Below are 19,437 nucleotides of genomic sequence, written 5' to 3'. Positions count from 1 at the left end.
CTTGGTATGGCAGCCTTAAGAAATGGATAAACAAAGTCATTCTTCTATTCAGAATGCAGTTTCTTGCATTCTTGCCCTTGTAGGACTGAAAATCTCAATTTCCTTGCTGGCTGCCAACTGGGGTCTCTCTTGGCTGCATGAGGTGGCCCGTATTCCTTGCCAGGTGGCTCCCTCCATCTTTAAGCCAGAAACCAGTTGAATCCTCTTGTCCTTGGAATCTTTGACTTCCTCAGTCTCTGACTTCTAGACTCAGATTTAAAGGCTTTTGGGATGGTGTCAGAAGCACCTGGATAGTCTTTCTTCCTAAATGCTAACTGTGCCATATCATATATAACCTAACCTTGGGAGTAAAATCCATCATATTCACAGTCCCAGAAACTGGAGACCTAGAGGGATATTATAATTCTTTTGTTTTTTTGTTTTTTTGAGACAGAACTTTGTGCTGTCACCCTGGCTGTAGTGCAGGGGCACAGTCTCAGCTCACTGCAACCTCTGCCTCCCTGGGTTCAAGCAATTCTCCTGCCTCAGCCTCCTGAGTAGCTGGGATTATAGGCGAGTGCCACCACACCCGGCTAATTTTTGTATTTTTTGTAGAGACAGGGTTTTTCCATGTTGGCCAGTCTGATCTCCAACTCCTGGCCTTAAGCAATCCACCCGCCTCAGCCTCCCAAAGTGCCGAGATTAGAGGCATAAGCCACAGAACCTGGCAGGATCTTAGAATTTTTCCTACCACCAGGGCCTTTCAACTTCTGGAGTTCTTCGTGCTTCCTCCTAGCACAGCACTTGGTGTTTGCTGTTCCCTTTCTAGGGACATTCTTCATCCCTCCCCACACTTCCCTTGATCAACTTCCATTCCTACTCCAGATCATGGTATGTTCATATATTTACCCAAATATACAATGGGAACGAATCACAGTTTATCTAGAGAACTCATCACAGTTTATCACTTTAAAGTTGACATTTTTAAATTGCTATTTGGTTCATTTCTGTCCCATCCATCCATACTATAAAGCCTTGAGAGCAAGGATGGTGTCTGATTATGAACACCACTATATCCTCTCCCAGAGCAGTGCCTCACACTCAACACATGTCTATTGAATAGATGAATCATAAACACACTCTCCACCTTATTCTTTCAGTCTCCTGTACATGTTGAAACAATCAGGAACCAAAGTAGGATAGGTAGGAGGTTCTATTTTTAGGGCAGAGTAGAAGCTCCCTGAGTAAGAATTTGATATGGATCAAATGACTTGACTCCCCATATTAATTTGCAAGTTACTACCTGAACATATTTGCTGTAATTCTTAGGCTCAAGGTGCTGAAACTATAACATCATTACGTAAAATGGCTGCCATTATTGCTCCTGACAACTTATGCCACTTCCAGTGGCCTTGCAGGAATGGGATAAAGGGCAGACATTTTAAGGACAGATATTTTCAATGAAAGCAGAGACAAGGAAGAATGTGTCCTGGAAGCCTATCTGGAAGGGACACCACACTGTGGGTTTGAGGTGGCCAAGAAGGCACCTGGATGACATCGGTGTCAGATGGAAAGAGACGGTGCAGCCTTCTAGGACTCTGCTGCTTTCCAGCTCTATTGAAGCACCAGATGCAGTGGTTCATTGAAATTCAGTAATGGGTTAAACCGCGAGGAGACAACAGCTTGTGCTGCTTTGCTTTCCTCTCCACCGTGGCTGTTTGGTGGAGACACAGGGAGTGGGGGCACTGAAGGTGATGGAGGAAAATGTTTCTCTTCTCTGAAGCATCAGAACAGCTCCCTTAATGGCCTCTTATGTCTGGGTCCCAAGGTTTTCGTTCAAAATGATAATAAAAGGACACCTCAAACCTACAGGGAAAACCCACTCACATAGAGCAGCTTCGAGCCAAGCCTCTGGAGTCACCAAGCTGAAAAGAACCTGATTAATGACAGCACCTGAGATAAGTGGCACTTTAACCAACCTTAACTGTTGATGTATGATGACATAATGTCCCCTCCAATTAATGACAAGGATATAAAACACCTGTATTTAGCAGAGCAGATGCTGCTTTTATGGTTAGATGCGCAGATGAAATTGACTTCTAAAGGACCATCTATAACTTACTTCCCTATTATTTGTTTCTATATTTGTTTCGTTATGTATGTTGTAGGTGCAGGAGGAAATTTAACCCTGGATTTCACACCTGCACAGCCAAAAGGTATATGCTTATTGTAATTTACTTAAAGACAGATTCCATCCCACCATCAGGCAGGTTGGCGATGGTGATCTCCCTCATTTACTGAGGACCTTTCACACTGTGTGAACCTCATTTTTTATATATACATAAAGGTGAGCAATACCTTAAATGAGTCAACTGATCCATCCATCCATCAACCAAAATATACTGAAACCACCTGTTTAAATCCTTTGTAAGGTAAGCACAGTGTAAGTAGTTTTAAAAATTAAAATGGTTATTGCATACTAAATATATGCAATGCGCTGGATTAGGTGTTTTGGGGTTGTCAAGGATTTCTTTATGGAATTATAATTGATGAAAGGAAGCAAGACGTGTACACATGGTGGTAAATGCTAAATCTTAGGGAGAGCCACAGATAGTGGGCATCCGAAGAGCGCAGGGAAAGGAGAGAGCCACATGGGCTGAGGGTGGTGGGGAGAGTGCACAGAATAGTTGGGATGGAAGAAGAGATTATGTAAATAGCTATCAAAGGAAGAGAGGCCAGATCAGGTGGGAAGTTATACTTTGGAAGCAAAGGCAAAGGGAATGCACAGGTCAAGGCAGGGTCTGGAGCCAATGAGAAAATCATTGTGTATAAAGTGTACATAGGACAAATAATAGATCAAAGAGAGAGACTGGGTCAGGATTGTTAACGGCAATGAAGACTGATTTCCTTTCCTTTAAATTATGATTTGGGAATCATCCCTAAGGATAGGGTAAAATATGGGGAATCTCATATTCCTCAGTGAGGCTTCCACCCTCACAGTGCTGAGTTAGGTCCTAGCATGCTTGGGTGTGGACTCTTATGGCTCTCTCTGGGGTTTCTGAGGCTAGAAAGGACATTAGTGTCAGGGCTACTGCCCAGAGGATGAGGCCCAGAAGCATCCTTTCTTCTATGTCTCCTCCACTCTTTCCCCTGCCGCCTCCCCACCCCCACTCCAACCAGGCCATCTCTAGGTCTCGGGCAGCTTTCTCCTCTCTCCCTTGCTGGGGCAGGTGGCCTTCACCAGTTCTGCTTTCACTCTTGGGGCAAACGTTCTGTCTCTTTCACTTTCTTTTGTGCCTTGCTGGCAGGTGTAGCCATTCTCACATGGCAGGGTGGTCTCTGAGTCGGAGGCAGGCCACACAGGCAACTTGGGCTGACAATCTGAGGTCAAACTTCTCTTGATGAATTTGGAGATAGAATGTAAATCCCCTAAGAGCAGGCCTTTGTTTTGTTCATTGCTATATCCCTAGCACCTGTGCCTAGTGCATAGTGTATTTAATACACATTTGTGGAATAAAAAAAGAAAGTGTCACGTTGCATTGCTTTCTTTTTCCCCCATATATTTTCTTTAGGGACCTGGACAGTTGATTGGAGGCAACATTGGCTGTTTGGGGCCCCCATGCCCCAGACTTCTCTGTTTCTACCTATGAATACCTGTTAGTAGCTATTGGCATCCAATTTTAATACCCCCAACAGTAGCCACTAGCATTTGGCAACTAGCTTTTCCTTTGCTTTTCTTAGAGAAGCTATTTTTGGAGTCAGCAAAGCCCCCAAGGATAGTTTAAATTTCCTATGCCCTGCTACCTTAAGATTCCAGTCTGAGGAAAGAGTCAGCAGAGGCCACATGGGACCCATTCTCATTTCAGCTTCGTGAAGAGAAAAGGTGCCCTTCCTGCTTTTCAAGAGTATTTTCTCCATTTCACACTCACCTCTCTAACTGGACCAGACTCATACTTTATCCATGATCCATTCTCTCTCTGTCTAGTGTTTTCTACCTCTCACTATCAACAGATTACTTCCTTGGAAACTATAGACATGTTTTTCTTATCTTTAAAAAAATCTGTCTTCCTCTTTGTGTTCCAGTTGTAGCCATTGTCCCTTTCTGCTTTCCTTTATCGTCTAGTTTCTTGGGACACACACGCGTGCACACACACACACACTCTTATAGCCTTGACTTCCTCACTCTCATCTCATGGCTTCCTAATGCCTTCCTAGGTGACCAGCTTGGGACTGGCCTTACACTGTCTGGTATCTCACATTGCATTAGAGACCCTTCATGCTGTTGGAGGTCCCAGCTCCTTGTGCTGGTTCATCTTGTACAGCTATTGAATGGGATTCTAGGAATCATTATCATGTCTATCACCTATTTGTCTATTAAAATGATATTGAAAGAATTGGGCCCATGAGAAGTTTTCTTCTTTACCCTAATAGTTGTATTTTCACAGAAAGCTTCTTCTTTTGGAAAAAGGGCAAGCCATGGCTCCATGCTGTGTTATGTAATCTTAGCAGGAGTTTAAGACTTGGGAATGTTCTGAGGGGACGGATAGGTAATAGAGGATTCTCTGTGCCCCACTGGTTATCCAAGAATTATAGACTAGAATTGCACTCTACACAACTAGAAGGAACCTCAGAGACCACCTAGTTACATGAGGAAATTGAGGCCTGGAGGCTGGGATGTGGGCAGAGAAAATGTAGTGTGGTAGTGCTGAACCTGAATTCGTGGGTTTAAGTCCCATCTCTGCCATTGAAGGGTCAGTTGCTTTGCCTCTTTATGTCCACGTTTCCTCATCTGTAAAATGGAGCAATAATAGCAGCTATTCCATGGGGCTGTTGTGCAGATTAAGCAGTTAATACTTGCAAGGCTCTTGGAAAAGTGCCTGGCAAATAATAAACATGTATATTAGTGCTATTTCCCAGTATTAGTTAAACAATCATTTGTTGACAACCCACTGCATGCCAGAAACTGTACTAGGATAAGAAAATGATGAAGTCACATAATTGATGTGTGTAAGTTCCTGGGGAAGAAGAGTCAGGACACACAGTGGGGTGTGGGATCTCCTCACTGCTGCCATTAACTTCCACATAATCTTGACAAGGTGATTGTGTGTTCTGTTGTTCCAAGTGTTAGAATGAGAACTCATCCTGGTGTCCATGAGCAAGCATTGTCTGCAGACATTTCTATTTGCACATTTAGGAATAAAGGAGATGCCCAGCACTTTGTGAGGCCAAGGCGGGCAGATCATGAGGTCAGGAGTTCAAGACCAGCCCGGCCAACATGGGGAAACCCCGCCTCTACTAAAAATACAAAAATTAGCTGGGCAAGGTGGTGCATGCCTGTAATTCCAGCCACTCAGGAGGCTGAGTTAGGAGAAGTGCTTGAACTGGGACCTGGGAGGTGGAGGTTGCAGTAAGCCGAGATCATACCACTGTGCTCCATCCTAGGCTACAGAGCGGGACTCTGTCTCAAAAAAAAAAAAAAAAAAAAAAAAAAAAAAAAAAAAAAAAGACATGCATTAAGATGCCATTCAGTAGAATACTTCTAAAAGAAATGGAATGTACATGGCTTGGCCAATGGAACTAATGGAAATAATGACCTTTTTGCCTGAAGCCATAAGCTTGTTTGTCCTTTTTCTTTGTCATGGGTATGTTTAGTCTTCAAACTGGCTTTTAAGGATGTTTATTATTTCTAAGAGAAGAGCAGTATTTTCTTGACCAAACAGAGGTGCCACTTCCATGAGCCAACCCTTTAGTTCAGTGTAGTTGGAAGTGAGATACTCAGCTTTTGATCTGTTGTATTTGTTTGAGTATTTATTTTATGTACTGATTTATTTTTAATGGCAGAGATATATGGAAGTTGTCTCCTAAGCAGAAAATAAACAAATGCCCACTCAGAGATTTGTGCTCATAACAGAATTTTTGGTCTCTGAATTGGGTCCTGAGAGATTAAAGACAGCTGGTGCATACCGCAGCCGCCACGAAGCAGTGTGTTTCTGGGGAAGTGTGTTGAATGAAATCTAAACAATGCTAACTGGTCACAGACACTAATTAAGAAGTATGCCAGTAGCTGTGGGCTGCTCAAATAAAACGCTATCTTTTCTTCACTCTGTTGACACAGAGATACAAATAAGGTTCCAGAAAGATTGGAAAGGAGAGAGTGTGGGGACTGTAATCTTGTCTTTCCGGTATGTTTGCCAAAATCAGATAACACTAAGAAGGAACTGGTTCAAAACCACCAAAATGCATTGTTAAATGAGGGCTGCACTGTGTTTTCCTTAAGAAAAAAAAAGTCATAGAGCTCAAATCTTTCAAATTCTCACTTCTTTACTATCATAATTTTGTATTAGTTAGAAAGAAAATAGTTATACTAAGAATTATTTGCCATGGCTTATGTATAGTTTTACAGATGATTTATTGTGAAAAACAAAAAACACTTTAAAGAAATCTATGGGCCGGGCGCGGTGGCTCAAGCCTGTAATCCCAGCACTTTGGGAGGCCGAGGCGGGCGGATCACGAGGTCAGGAGATCGAGACCATCCTGGCTAATATGGTGAAACCCTGTCTCTACTAAAAATACAAAAAACTAGCCGGGCATGGTGGCGGGCGCCTGTAGTCCCAGCTACTGGGAGGCTGAGGCAGGAGAATGGCGTGAACCTGGGAGGCGGAGCTTGGAGTGAGCCGAAATCGCGCCACTGCACTCCAGCCTGGGTGACACAGCGCGAGACTCCGTCTCAAAAAAAAAAAAAAAAAAAAAAGAAATCTATGATAAGATAAATCTCTGTAGATTATTTCATAAAGTGGTGAAATGAATTTAAGAACCATTCTGGGTTTGTTTTTTTTTTTTTTTTGAGATGGAGTTTTGCTCTTGTTGCCCAGGCTGGAATGCAATGGTGTGATCCCAGCTCACTGCAACCTCTGCCTCTCGGGTTCAAGAGATTCTCCTGCCTCAGGCTCCCGAGTAGCTGGGATTACAGGCATGTGCCACCACACCCGCTAATTTTGTATTTTTAGTAGAGACAAGGTTTCTCCATGTTGGTCAAGGTGGTCTCAAACTCCTGACCTCAGGTGATCCATCCGCCTCGGCCTCCCAAAGTGCTGGAATTACAGGCATAAGCCACTGTGCCTGGTCGAACAATTCTGTTTTAAAGATATTACCATTAGTAAAACATTGTAGGCAAATTCCTCATTTCAGGAAGCCTAAGGGTGTCCTTGAAGGCTGAGAGTGCGTTTCTGTCTGGACACTTGGGTAGGGAGATTTGTGTCAATTGTGTAACTCTAAGAGGTAAGAGTGCAGTTTTGTCACATGGATATATTGCATAATGGCAAAGTCTGGGCTTTTAATGTAACCATCACCTGAATAACGTACATTGTGCCCATTAAGTAATTTCTCATCCTTCGCTCCCCTCCCACCCTCCTACCCTGCTGAGTCTCCAGTGTCTATTATTCCACACTCTATGTCCATGTGTACACATTATTTAGCTCCCACTTAAAAGTGAAAACATGCGGTATTTGATTTTCTGTTTCGAAGCTGTTTCACTTAAGATGCTGGCCTCCAGTTCCATCCATGCTGCTGCAAAAGATATGATTTCATTCTTCTTTATGGTTTACAGTCAGATGTTGGATGAGACATGAGAACCTGGAAGAGTCTGGGGAGCTGGGAGCAGAGCAACCATGGTGGAATAGAGGCAAAGGAAATGAACAAGGTCTTCAATTCCCTGTGTCACTCCTTGCTGTGTCCCCTGGACCCTAAGGTAGATACAAAGCTATTTTAAATTAAATGGATGAGAAATGGAGCTGATACATACCTTTGAGCCTAATAGCCCTTCTTCCTATGGCGAAAGCGGAGTTTGCTTTGTGGTGATGGTTAGAAAGTTAGTGTCTACCCAGGCCCCTGCCTACTCACCTCCTTAAGCAGCAGGGTTTTTCTTTGTCAAGTTCTTTATGACTTTCAAATCTTCTCTTTTGGAGTGAAATAACAGTCATGATTCCAATTAATACTGTTTGAGGATTTACAATGGGCCAGGCACCAAGAGCTTTACTTGTATTACTTTATTTAATCCTCACGACAACTCCAAGAGATTATTCCCATTTTATAGGTGAGGAAACTCAGATAGTAAGAGGTTCGTTCAGTCAGTCATCCAAGACCAAAGAGCAGGTAAGTGGTGGTGAAAGCAGGATCCAAATTGTATGTCCTTGAAGAAGACCAAAGTTGGAGCCTTCTAGATAGTTCTGGGAAACTTGTAAAACAGCATGACAGGAATAGAGAGGCCAGGCCAGCCTGAGAGCTTGCCTTGAAGGTCAGAGAAGGATAGAGCTTAGGTAGGTGTGGGAGAGGTGAAGCTTAATTCCGTGCCTTTCTAGGAACACTCAGCAACCAGATGCAATGTTCATGTTTATTATGTGTATTTAATGGCAGTTTGTGTTAGTTAAGAATGATTCATCCTGTATAGTATTTAATATCACCCAAGGAGGCTGAGGAAGATATGCACAGATGTTGAGAGGCAGGAGTAGTAACAGATAAGTACCCTATTTGGTATAAACCTAGCTACATCACTTAGAGTTCAGGAAAATGGTGTTTGCAACTGACAGAAGATCCAAGTAGCAAAAGTTTAAGCAAGATAGAAATTTACTTTCCTTTTACATATTAAAAATGTTTGGAAGCCCAAGGCTGGCAGAGCAGCTTCATGAAGTTCTCTGGATGTAGGTTCCTTCTCTCTTGCTGCTCCAAACATCTCAGGGTGTAGTTTCCATCTTATGGCACAAGACAGCTACCTGGACTCCAGCCATCATATGCACAACCCATTCTATAGGAAGAAGGAGTACATGGGAGTCATGTGGTACATCTACTTATGTGTCATTGGCCAGAGCTTAATCTTTGACTTTGTTATACCATTATTATGATGAAAAAATCCCACTGAAAGTGTTGCTATGAAAAGATAGCAACATGTAATAAATTATTCTCTCCAAGTACCACTTTTATTTTCATTAGACCTCTTGGATTCATAGCAGCTTCACTCCAGAATTTTATTTTTATGCAGATACCATACAAATAGGTGAAAGAACTATTTCAGGTAGATGAAAGTTTGGGGAATTTTCTGTAATGTGAAAGCACACAAGACAGAGATCCTGGCTTGAGCTTTTGGACCAAATCTCTGTTTGTTCACTCCTGAAAAAAATGGCTAAATATAGGTGAGATGCTGGTTTTTGAATAATTGTAAGATAAATTGCTTTATTCCAATCTCAGCGTTTATGATTGGAAAAAAGCACACATGTAGAGAAAAATATACTCTATGTTAAGTAGCAAAATCTACAACTTAATGAAGGGTAGAATATTTAGTTACACAGAGCCTTTGAAGTACAGAATATTAAAGCTTAAGTAAATTAAGCTAGTTACTCAAGAGGCAAGATGTTATCAGTTAAAGTTGTTTGTTGTTTTTACATTGGAAGTAAACAACACTGACGTGGGTTAACATAAGCAGGGAGAATTTAAAAAGTAATTCATTGGAAGATAAATTTACAGTGAGCTTACTGAATCCAAGAAAAAGTAAAAATTGCAGATGATCATATCTGCAGAAAATTCCCCAACAATTCATGACATCAGGAAAGACATTCACCAGGGAATATGTTGGTCTCTTTAGATTCTCCAGAATGAACTAGATTTATACATTTTCCATATTTGGGTCAATGCTCTCTAGATACAAATTTCCAGGAAGTCTGACCCACTGAACTGGGATCTGGTGCCCACCAATTGGCCAGGAGATGATGTGGTGCCTTGACCAACAAAGCTACCAAAACTGGATGCACAAGGGGTGGGGTGGTTTCCCACAGTAAAGTTGGGATACTTGTAGCAAGATAAGGGTGTAGGGACGCTGGCAGGTAAAGATGACAGATGGCTGACTACCTACATGCACAGAGAGTGACTTAACTTGAATCTCAAAAGGACAGGAAAAAACACGGAGACTCGGGTGTAGGGTGGTTAAAAAGTAATAAGACCATGAGCAAGTCTGACTAACTCATGTAGAAGTTCCTTATTTCATTAAACCAACCCCGTAGCTGCAATGTCAAAAGGATCCCTTGGTCCCCAGTAACAGAAAAAAAGCAGGGCTGAAGAGGAGGGAGGGAGAAACAGAGGGAGGAAGAGAATGAGAGGGAATGAAGTGTGTGGCATCGTGGGGCCTGGCTCTACTTAAAATTCTGAAATAAAAAACAGTCCTTCCATGTTTTTTTCTGGAAGGTGCAATGCTCTTGACTACCACTGGGCATCAACAAATGGAGCTACCTTAACATATCATCTTGGGGACCTGGTGACACATCTGTGTTGTGACAGCATCACGAGGAGCCAGTGTTTCATCTTCAGTTTGGATGAGCTGGTAAAACCAAGAGCTTTAGAGGCAAGGAGGCCTGTGAATCAAATCTCACTTGTTTAAACCTAGGAGAGTTATTTAATCACTATTTCCTCTGTTAATTTGAGGTTTCTATAGCTACCAATTGAGTGCAGGTTGAGTATCTCTGATCGAAATGCTTGAGATGAGACGGTTCAGCGTTTGTATTTTTTCATATGTTGGAATATTTCTATATACATCATGAAATGTCTCGGGGATGAGACCCAAATCTAAATGCAAAATTTATGTATGTTTCATATGCATTTTATACATAAAGCCTAAAGGTAATTTTATCCAATATTTTAAATAATTTTGCATATGAAAAATAGTTTTGACTGCAACCTGTCATGTGAAGTCAGGTGTGGAATTTTCCACATGTGACATCACACCAGTGCTTAAAAACTTTCAGGTTTTGGAGCATTGTGGATTTCAGATTTTTGGATTAAGGATGCTCCACCTGTGTGTGTCCTGACTACCTCTGAGGCCTGGCAAGCTGTGGTTCCTCCATCTGCCCTCTGACTCCATCATCTTCCACTTCACTCATGCTCACTTGGCTCCATCCGCACTCACCCTGATGGTTTGTTTTGTTTTGTTTTGTTTTTTGTTTGAGACGGAGTCTCGCTCTGTTGCCCAGGCTGGAGTGCAGTGGCGCAATCTCGGCTCACTGCAAGCTCCGCTCCCCGGGTTCACGCCATTCTCCCGCCTCAGCCTCCTGTGTAGCTGGGACTACAGGCGCCCACCACCACGCCCGGCTAATTTTTTTTTTTTTTTTTTTTTGTATTTTTAGTAGAGACGGGGTTTCACCGTGTTAGCCAGGATGGTCTTGATCTCTTGACCTCATGATCCGCCCGTCTCGGCCTCCCAAAGTGCTGGGATTACAGGCGTGAGCCACCGCGCCCGGCCTCCCTGATGATTTTTAAGCAGGCCGGGCACAATGGGAAGCTAGAGAATTATGACCCAAGTCAGGAAGATAGTTGAAGCCGGCTCATGCTGTGGGATCTGAAGAGACCACCCTCTTCCCTGGGGCCTGTCTTTCCAGAGGCCTGAGGTCGATTAGTCTTTGAGGGAATTTTTGCAAAAATGCTTGTCTTAGTTTCCTCAAGGTGCAGTACAAACTGCGGCAAACTTAGTGTCTTGAAGCAATACAAATTGGGCTGGGTGTGGTCGTTCATGCTCGAATCCCAGCATTTTGGGAGGCCGAGGCAGGTGGATCACTTGAGGTCAGGAGTTTGAGACCAGCCTGGCCAACATGGCAAAACCCCGTCTTTACTGAAAAAACAAAAATTAGTCAGGCATGGTGGCCCATGCCTATGATCCCAGCTACTCAGGAGGTAGGGGCAGGAGAATCACTTCAACCTGGGAGGCAGAGGTTGCAGTGAGCCGGATAGCGCCACTGCACTCCAGCCTGGGCGACAGAGCGAGACTCCGTCTCAAAAAATAAAAAATAATAAATAAATAAATAAAAAAAGGAAACAATACAATACAAATTGAATATCTTAAGTTCTGACGTCTTCCTGGGCTAAAATCAATGCGTGGACAGGGCTGTGCTCCTTTCTGGGAGCCTTTGGGGAGAAATCATTTCCTTGTCCTTCTCATTTGCTGGAGGCTTCCACACTTTTTGGCTCATGGCCCATTCCTCCTTCTTCAAACCCAGCAATGCAGAACTGAGTCCTCCCCATACTGTTGTCTCTGTGATTTTCTCTTCTGTCTCCCTCCCTGTCCTTATACCTTTAAGGACCTCAATGATTACATTGAGTCCACCTGTATAATTCAGGTTGATCTCTCTATTTTAAGGTCAGATGATTAGCAACCTTAATCCATCTGCCACCTTAATTCCCCCTTGGCATATAACCTAACCTAGTTATAGCATCCTGGGATTAAGACATGGTCTGCCTGGTGGAGTGGCTCATGCCTGTAATCCCAGCACTTTGGGAGGGGGAGGTGGGTGGATAATTTGAGGTCAGGAGTTCAAGATCAGCTTAGCCAACATGGTGAGACCCCATCTCTACTAAAAATACAAAAATTAGCCAGGCGTGGTGGCAGACACCTGTAATCCCAGCTACTGGGGAGGCGGAGGCAGGAGAATCATTTGAACCTGGGAGATGGAGGTTGCAGTGAACTGAGATCATACCATGGCACTCCAGCCTGGGTGACAGAGAGAAACTCTGTCAAAAAAAAAAAAAAAAAAAGAAAAGAAAAGAAAAAAAAGAAAAGACATGGTCATCTCTAAAGAGGGGCATGTTATTTTGTTTATCCCATTAATAATGTCTAATTTCCACTTTTTCTTCGACTCAGTCAACTCTCTAATATTCTTCCAATACCTTATTTTAATTTTTTCTGTTATGTGAACCCATTAGTGTTGGTTACTTCTGTCTGGATCATTTCCCCCAAGATACAGCAGGTCCCTCTTGCTCTCCTTGTGTTTGTTAAAGTGTCACCTTCTCAATGAGATCTTCAGACATATTCTTGCCACACTCCAGGATTCCTGAACCTCTTTACCCTAATCAATTATTTTATAGCTCTCGTCACCTTCTACCTTATTATATAATATGTCATACTTATTTACTATTATATTTTTTTCCAGTCTTCAGTCATTTGAACAGTATGTCTTTGACATAACAGGTACTTAATAGATAATTTGATGAATGACTGAAAAGTGTGGCTGTTAGGATTAAATACAATGAACAGTAACGACTTGTGCCCAGCTCTTAAGACATCTTCTGGCAAGTAGGAAGTGCTCATGCAATGTTCACTCTTATTTCTAATTCCCGACTATCTCTGACTTCTAGACTTCTTCATGCCAAATCCTTCGGTCCAAATTTGAGGATAGCACAAATGTTGCTAACAAGACCCAAGAAACTTAACTTTAAGTGTTTCTTTGGCTAGAAAGTAAACTTTAATTCTTTGAAAGCCACAAAAATCTTTTAAACAAGGCAGAATTACCATATTGGCCTTGTCTTTCTGGAACTGTTTAGAATGAATGAACAAATCATGCATTTATGCACCAGAAATTCGGTTTGCTTTTCCTTTAGAGTAACGGCTCTCTGCTCCTGAATGTGAGAGGCCCCATCAGCCGCCTCAAGATTCCAGGCAACTGCAGCAGCTGTCACAAAGCATCGTGTGGCATTGAGGAATGTGGTCAGAAAGCCGCTAAATGAAAAAAGGGTCTCAGGAAGGCAAGAAGGAGGGAACGGCCCTAAGTGCCATGTGAGGAATGGGGCTTTTTCAAATCAACTCCTCTAAAGAACCACTTCCCTGAATCTGTTGAAAGTGTAAAGTTTTCACCCTGCAAATCAGAGAAGTTCAAGTTTATACTCTAGGTAAAGAAGGTTTCCTTAAAGTAGGCCAGCAGCTGCAGCTCTCAGAAGAAAAAGAGGAAGACAATACATTTTCTTGCTTCGGTTCTGCGGTGGCAGGTGCACACCAAGGGGCATGGCCTCCAGAAGGAACAGGGGCTTGGCTGGAGAACTGTCAATTAATCATCCAGGAGAATGCCCTTGACAGCAGGGAGAAAACTCCCATTCATTTCCTCAGGATTGTGCTGCGGCCACTAAATGCAATGTTTCTACAAATAAGAATTCATCTGCTCCTGGCTCCGGGGGTCATTTGTTTGCTCCTGTGTGTTGTGGAACAAGACCTGCTCTGCATCCACACAGGCCTGTGCTGCGTCCTCGAACACAGTTGGTGCATTCCCATCTAGTTTTCCTCTTACTGTGCCCCATTTTGAATGTACCCCCTCCTCTCATCTCGGCCTCATGTAAATTCTATGCATCCTTTACAACCCCACCAAGTTCCACTTCCTCCTGCAGCCACATCTTTTGATTTCTTTCCCCTTTACCCTATTTTGTAAGTCAAGTGATCATGTATTATATGTATAATGATAAACAGTAAAGACCTGGCATTAAAAATGCCCCACTTTCCCGTTTACTATCTGTACCACCTTGAGGAAGTAGTCACTTCACCTCTTTGAGCCTCTGGTTCCTTATCTTTAAGGTGGGGATTTCATCTAATTCAGAGTGGCCATGAGGGTTGGAAGAGATAACCTATGAAAATTCTCCCAGGCCTCTTTGGCCTCATAATTGCAAAGTAAATAGCAGTTGAATCTGAAACTACTGTCCTCAGGATGGTTCAGACGCTAAACTAGAGTCTGGCATTTTAAAATCATTTCTGTGAGGGTGGGCAGGGGGTGGGGGATGGTTACACAAGCTCCTTGGGATGCAAGTTTTGTAGGGCAGAGCCCTTGTCAGAATGGGCTTGAGTAGAACGGTCTCCTCATTAGCACCCACTAAATATTCCACCCCATGGTTTTAATTACTTTTTTTCTTCTAGATTTACATTTTGTCTCCCAACTGCATTATATTCTTCTTGGGGTCAGGAGGACGGCTTTTACAGAATTTATGTTCCACCCAAGGTCTCTGCCCTATTAAGTGCTCGATAAATCTCCTGGCTCATGGAAAACATTGTTATGGATAGCACACTGTGAGGTGTACTTCCTTCCCTGGACTGCTTATTGTTCACCGTTCACAACATCTGATTTATATGTATGTTTCGCAATTAATTGCTATGTGCCATCTACCATTTAAAACCCAAGCAGAGAGAAATTGTGCTTATAAGAAAAGAAAAAATAGAAAGAAAAGTCATACTTTTCATGTTTATAAAATACGAATTCTGGCATTGATGTCCTTACCACACTAGAGTAAATTGGTCCTTTAATTGTTCAAGATTTCCACATCAATAAATAACTTTATTTATAAAAACTCTCCTCTTATATAAGGTGATGTCAGGTACGCTGATGCAATCAAGAAATGCTCTCTCTGGACTCTCAAAGTGGTGCCCTTGGAAAATCAGTTTAATTTGGTATTCTCACATAGGGTAGAGACAATGAAGACTGCTTAGTTGGATCTTCATGGTTGACTTTAGATATTTACCTCAATTACTGGAAATAATCACTTAAAGACTTCTAATTGAGCCTTTCTCTTGCCCTCTGACCTCTTCACAAGGTATATTATATGGATTAGAAATAACATTATTTAAGGTTTTAATGATAAATCTCAGTCTTCAGTGAAGGATCCTATAAATCTGTTTTCTCAATCCTGGCTACCCATTAGAATCACTTGGAATTAAAAAACAACAACAACAACAACAACAACAAACAAAAAAACAAACAAACAAAAAACAAAAAAACAAAAAAAAAAAACAGTACTCTGGCTGTATCCCAGACCAAATGAATCAGAATCTCTGGCAATGATATTTTCCTGAAACTCCCTGGGTGCTTCTCCTACGCAGCCAGGGCTGAGACTCACTGCTGAATCATGGAGAAAATGTTACGGAAATAGCTGCCAAGGTCTTCCTTCATTTCCTCATTATCAATAAGCCTCTATAGGATAGACACTCTTTGAATATAGTAGTAGTTCAATTGTAGACGCCAATATTTTAATTATTGGCTACTGGCTAATCTGACTGAGTTCTACAAGTAAACATGGAAATTTAGCTTCGCCTGGGTCAGAAAAAGAGTTCATTTATTCTGCCTATGTGCTCTGTTTGTGGCATCAAAGACTGTTTTGGGAAGAACATTTTAATTACTCTCCTTGAAGGATCCCTGAAAGATCCTAAATATGTTGAAAAAATCTAATTTTCCTTAAAGCGACTCCTTTCTACTCCTTTTTTCTTTTTCATAATTATTTGGTAGTTCTTAAACATTTTTCTTTTCATAAATTTAAAATTCTGTTGTTTAATTTCATAAAGAATCTTAGAGTTTTAATGCAAATGTGTTGCACTTGTAGATTAAATTGGGGTAAGAATTAAAATACTTATATAATTTATAAACACAATAAAAAAGTTATTATTGCATTTAATAGACATTTGGATTCATTCACAAACTTTACTGTTCTCTTTGCTCACTATTTTTTCTACTTATGTGTTTATTTTTCTTGCTGTTGTAGAATATCCTCAAGCAGTTCTTTCAATTAAGGTAGGATATAGCCTTTGTGTGTACAAAAATGTCTTTATTTCACCCTCACCCATGAATTTTTTTTTTTAGAATTCTAAATTGACATTTTTTTTTAACACTTGAAGTTATAATTCATTTGTCTCTGGCATCTATTGCTGCTTAAAATAATTTTGCTTTTGGCCTAGTTGTAGTGCCTTTGTAGCTAAACTGTGTTTTCTCCTAGCAACTTTTAACAATTTGTATTAATGTTCTTGCATTTCACTAAAAAGTATAACTAGATATTGTTTGAATTTTTTTTTTGGTCACATCATTCAGTGTACACAAAGACTTATTCAGAAAAAATCACAGCCATTATCTTTTCAAATACTGTGCTTCTGTTTCTTCGATCCTCTGCTTCTAGGTCTCTGTTTATACATATGATGAAACTTCTTAGCCAGCCCACATGAATGTCTTAAATTCTCTTTCATATTTAAAAAAATTACTTTATTTCTCTGGGCCAAATTCTGTGTTCATCCCTCAGTCTTATTTTCTAGTTCTCTTTGTGTTCAGCCTAGTATTTATTTCAGCTAGTTTTTTATTTCAATGACTATATTTTTTATGTCCAAGTTTTTGTTGTTTATTTATTAAAATCTCCTCCTATTTTTCACTCATGACAATGAACTTTATTTCATAATTTCTTCTTTCTTTGTGGATGTCATTCCTTCCTTACTTCGTTGAGGAATGTAAACACATTTACTATGAAACTTTTTTCAGATAATCGAACTATTTGTGTTTTCTGTGAGTGAATTCTTTTGTGGTTACATTTTTTGTTTATCTTTTGTTGTTAGTTTTCTTTCTATGCTCTGAATTACAGTATGCAAGCTCATCTTGAAGAGAGACTAATTCTAACTACCATTGCTACTCTTGTTCTTCTTCCTTCTTCTCTCTTCTTTTCCTTCATCCTCTTCCTCCTCCTCTTGTTCACCCCTCCTACTCTATCTTCTTTTCCTCTTCCTCCTCCTTCTCTTCTTCATTCATCTTACTTCCTTGTTTACTGTTCATTCCCTACTATGTCTGGCCATTTTATAATTACATTCCTACAAACCTCCATTATGGAGAAGCATGTCTTATTTTGGGACCCTCACCCTACATTAATATCACAGATCTAGTTTCCAAGCTAGTAGGCAGTATGGCCCAGGTCCTCCTTCCCTCGCTATCTGCTTCTCCTTCCAGCTCAGAGAGCAATGCAATAAAGGTTGCCAGCCCTGAATTGTGCTGCTATTTTTCAGAATGCATTTATTGCAGGGTGAGATCTCCACTGCCTAAAGTTTTACACCATTCATCAGGCACTAGTCACCTGTCTTCATTGCAAGCAGATTAATTCCTCCTTATTCCACAGGAGAATGGACAATCCTAACTATTTCTAGTCCCAACATCAAACAGGTTTTCTGCTGCCTCACTGCTTATTATTGTCTTTTGTTGTGGGAGTTCCATTTTTGATGTATGGGATATTTACTTTGTTTGTGAATCTATTTCTTTTACTTTTTTCCAACTTTTTATTTAGAAGACTTTAAATCACGGGAAAGTGGTAAGAGTATCAAATTAACATCTTAAAGTCACCTAGTTTCATCAACTGTTACCAAGTTCCAAGATTTTCTTATTCCCTCTTTTTCTCTTTTCCTGGACCATTTGAGAGTTAATCGTAGACGTAATTATTCTTGACCTTTACCCATAAAATACTTCAGTCTCCATCTCTTGAGTATAAGAACATTCTTCTGCATAACCTCAATAAGATTATCACACTCAGACAATTTATTATCTAGCACACATGCCATATACAGATTTTCCCCTAAGTATCCATTACAAACATGTTTTTGATCCAGGATCCTATTGTGGGCTAAGAATTCCCTTTCACTGTTGTCTCTCTTTATTCTCTTTTCCATTTTTTTGTGTGTATATGGAGTGGGAAGGGGCAACCAGGGGTCGTTTCATGGCATCTTTTGAAGAATCCAGGACAGTTGGTTTACAGAATGTCCTCAATTTGGATTTGTCTGATTGTTTTACCTGATTGGATTCAGGGTAAGCATTTTGTCGGAGGACCACATTGTATATTTCATATTGCATGATACCAGAGACCCATGGTATCAGTTCATTGTTTTTTTTTTTTTTTAAAAAAACATGAATTCATGGTTTTGAAAAATATTTTACTGCTTTGTTTCTCTACGTTTGGGGCTGGGAAGGAAATTCTGCATGAACTCATAGCACCATGGTGAGTGGAACTCTTAACTGACTTTTACTATTGCACTAGAATTGCATTCGTCAGGTTACATACTTTTAAAATACAATGATGAAAGTCACTTTGAAAATCTCATGTCATTTTCCTCTTGAATCCAGTAGCAGCAATAAGGAATCAAATGTCAATTTTTTTTTTTCTTTTGCAGGGGACTTCTTTTTTTCATCCTGGATCACTTTAGGATGTTTCCTCATGCTTACACTGTTGTGTTCACGATTTGCCTAAGTGTACATAACAGTGTTTTATTCTGGTCAGCACTCAGAGTGCCCTTTCTTTTTGTAACTTGCTATCTCTTTATTACTTTGCGATATAGTTTTGAAAAATCCTTGGTTCTGTTTTCCATGTACTAAATGTGTTAGATCCTACTGCTATAAAGAAATACCTGAGACTGGGTAACTTATAAAGAAAAGAGGTTTAATTGTCCTCCATTTCCACTGGCTATACAGGAAGCATGATACTGGCATCGGCTTGACTTCTGGAGAGGCCTCAGGAAACTTACAATATGCTGGAAGGCAAAGCGGGAGCACACACATCACATGGCCAGAGCAGGAGCAAGAGAGAGATGGTGAAGGCACCACACACTTTTAAACAACCAGATCTTGCAAGAACTCACCCACTATCATGAGAACAGCACAAAGAGGATGGTGCTGAACCATTCATGAGCAATATCTCCATGATCTAATCACCTCCCTCCAGGTCTCACTTCCAATATTGGGGATTGCAATTCCACATGAGATTTGGGTGGGGACACAGATCCAAACCATATCACTAATGAAGACATTCACTCCTTGACCTTGCTACTTTGCCATTCTCCCTCATCCTATTACATCCCAGAGATGTTCTCACTTTCCTCCCTCC

The 19,437-nt window shown here is 41.1% G+C and overlaps 1 long non-coding RNA gene across 4 annotated transcripts in view; it reads left to right on the top strand.

Moving 5' to 3' along the window:
• Positions 1 to 16,206, top strand: part of LOC103879758 — a 33,889-nt gene extending 17,683 nt beyond the window's left edge. Inside the window, exons 1-4 of one of the 4 annotated variants that reach the window (XR_004180088.1) lie at positions 608 to 2,195; positions 7,586 to 7,726; positions 10,210 to 10,934; positions 13,390 to 16,206. This is a non-coding gene — a long non-coding RNA (uncharacterized LOC103879758). Of the gene's footprint in view, positions 1 to 607; positions 2,196 to 7,402; positions 7,727 to 10,209; positions 10,935 to 13,389 lie in introns of those variants that run through there. The other 3 variants (XR_004180087.1, XR_001897408.3, XR_004180086.1) reach the window with 3 other exon arrangements.
• The last annotated feature ends 3,231 nt before the right edge of the window (positions 16,207 to 19,437 follow it).

This window comes from Papio anubis, chromosome 19 (genome assembly GCF_008728515.1).
Source record: "Papio anubis isolate 15944 chromosome 19, Panubis1.0, whole genome shotgun sequence".
Classification (NCBI taxonomy): Eukaryota; Metazoa; Chordata; class Mammalia; order Primates; family Cercopithecidae; genus Papio; species Papio anubis.
Note: the sequence above shows the minus strand (reverse complement) of the source record. Positions and strands in the feature narration are given on the sequence as shown.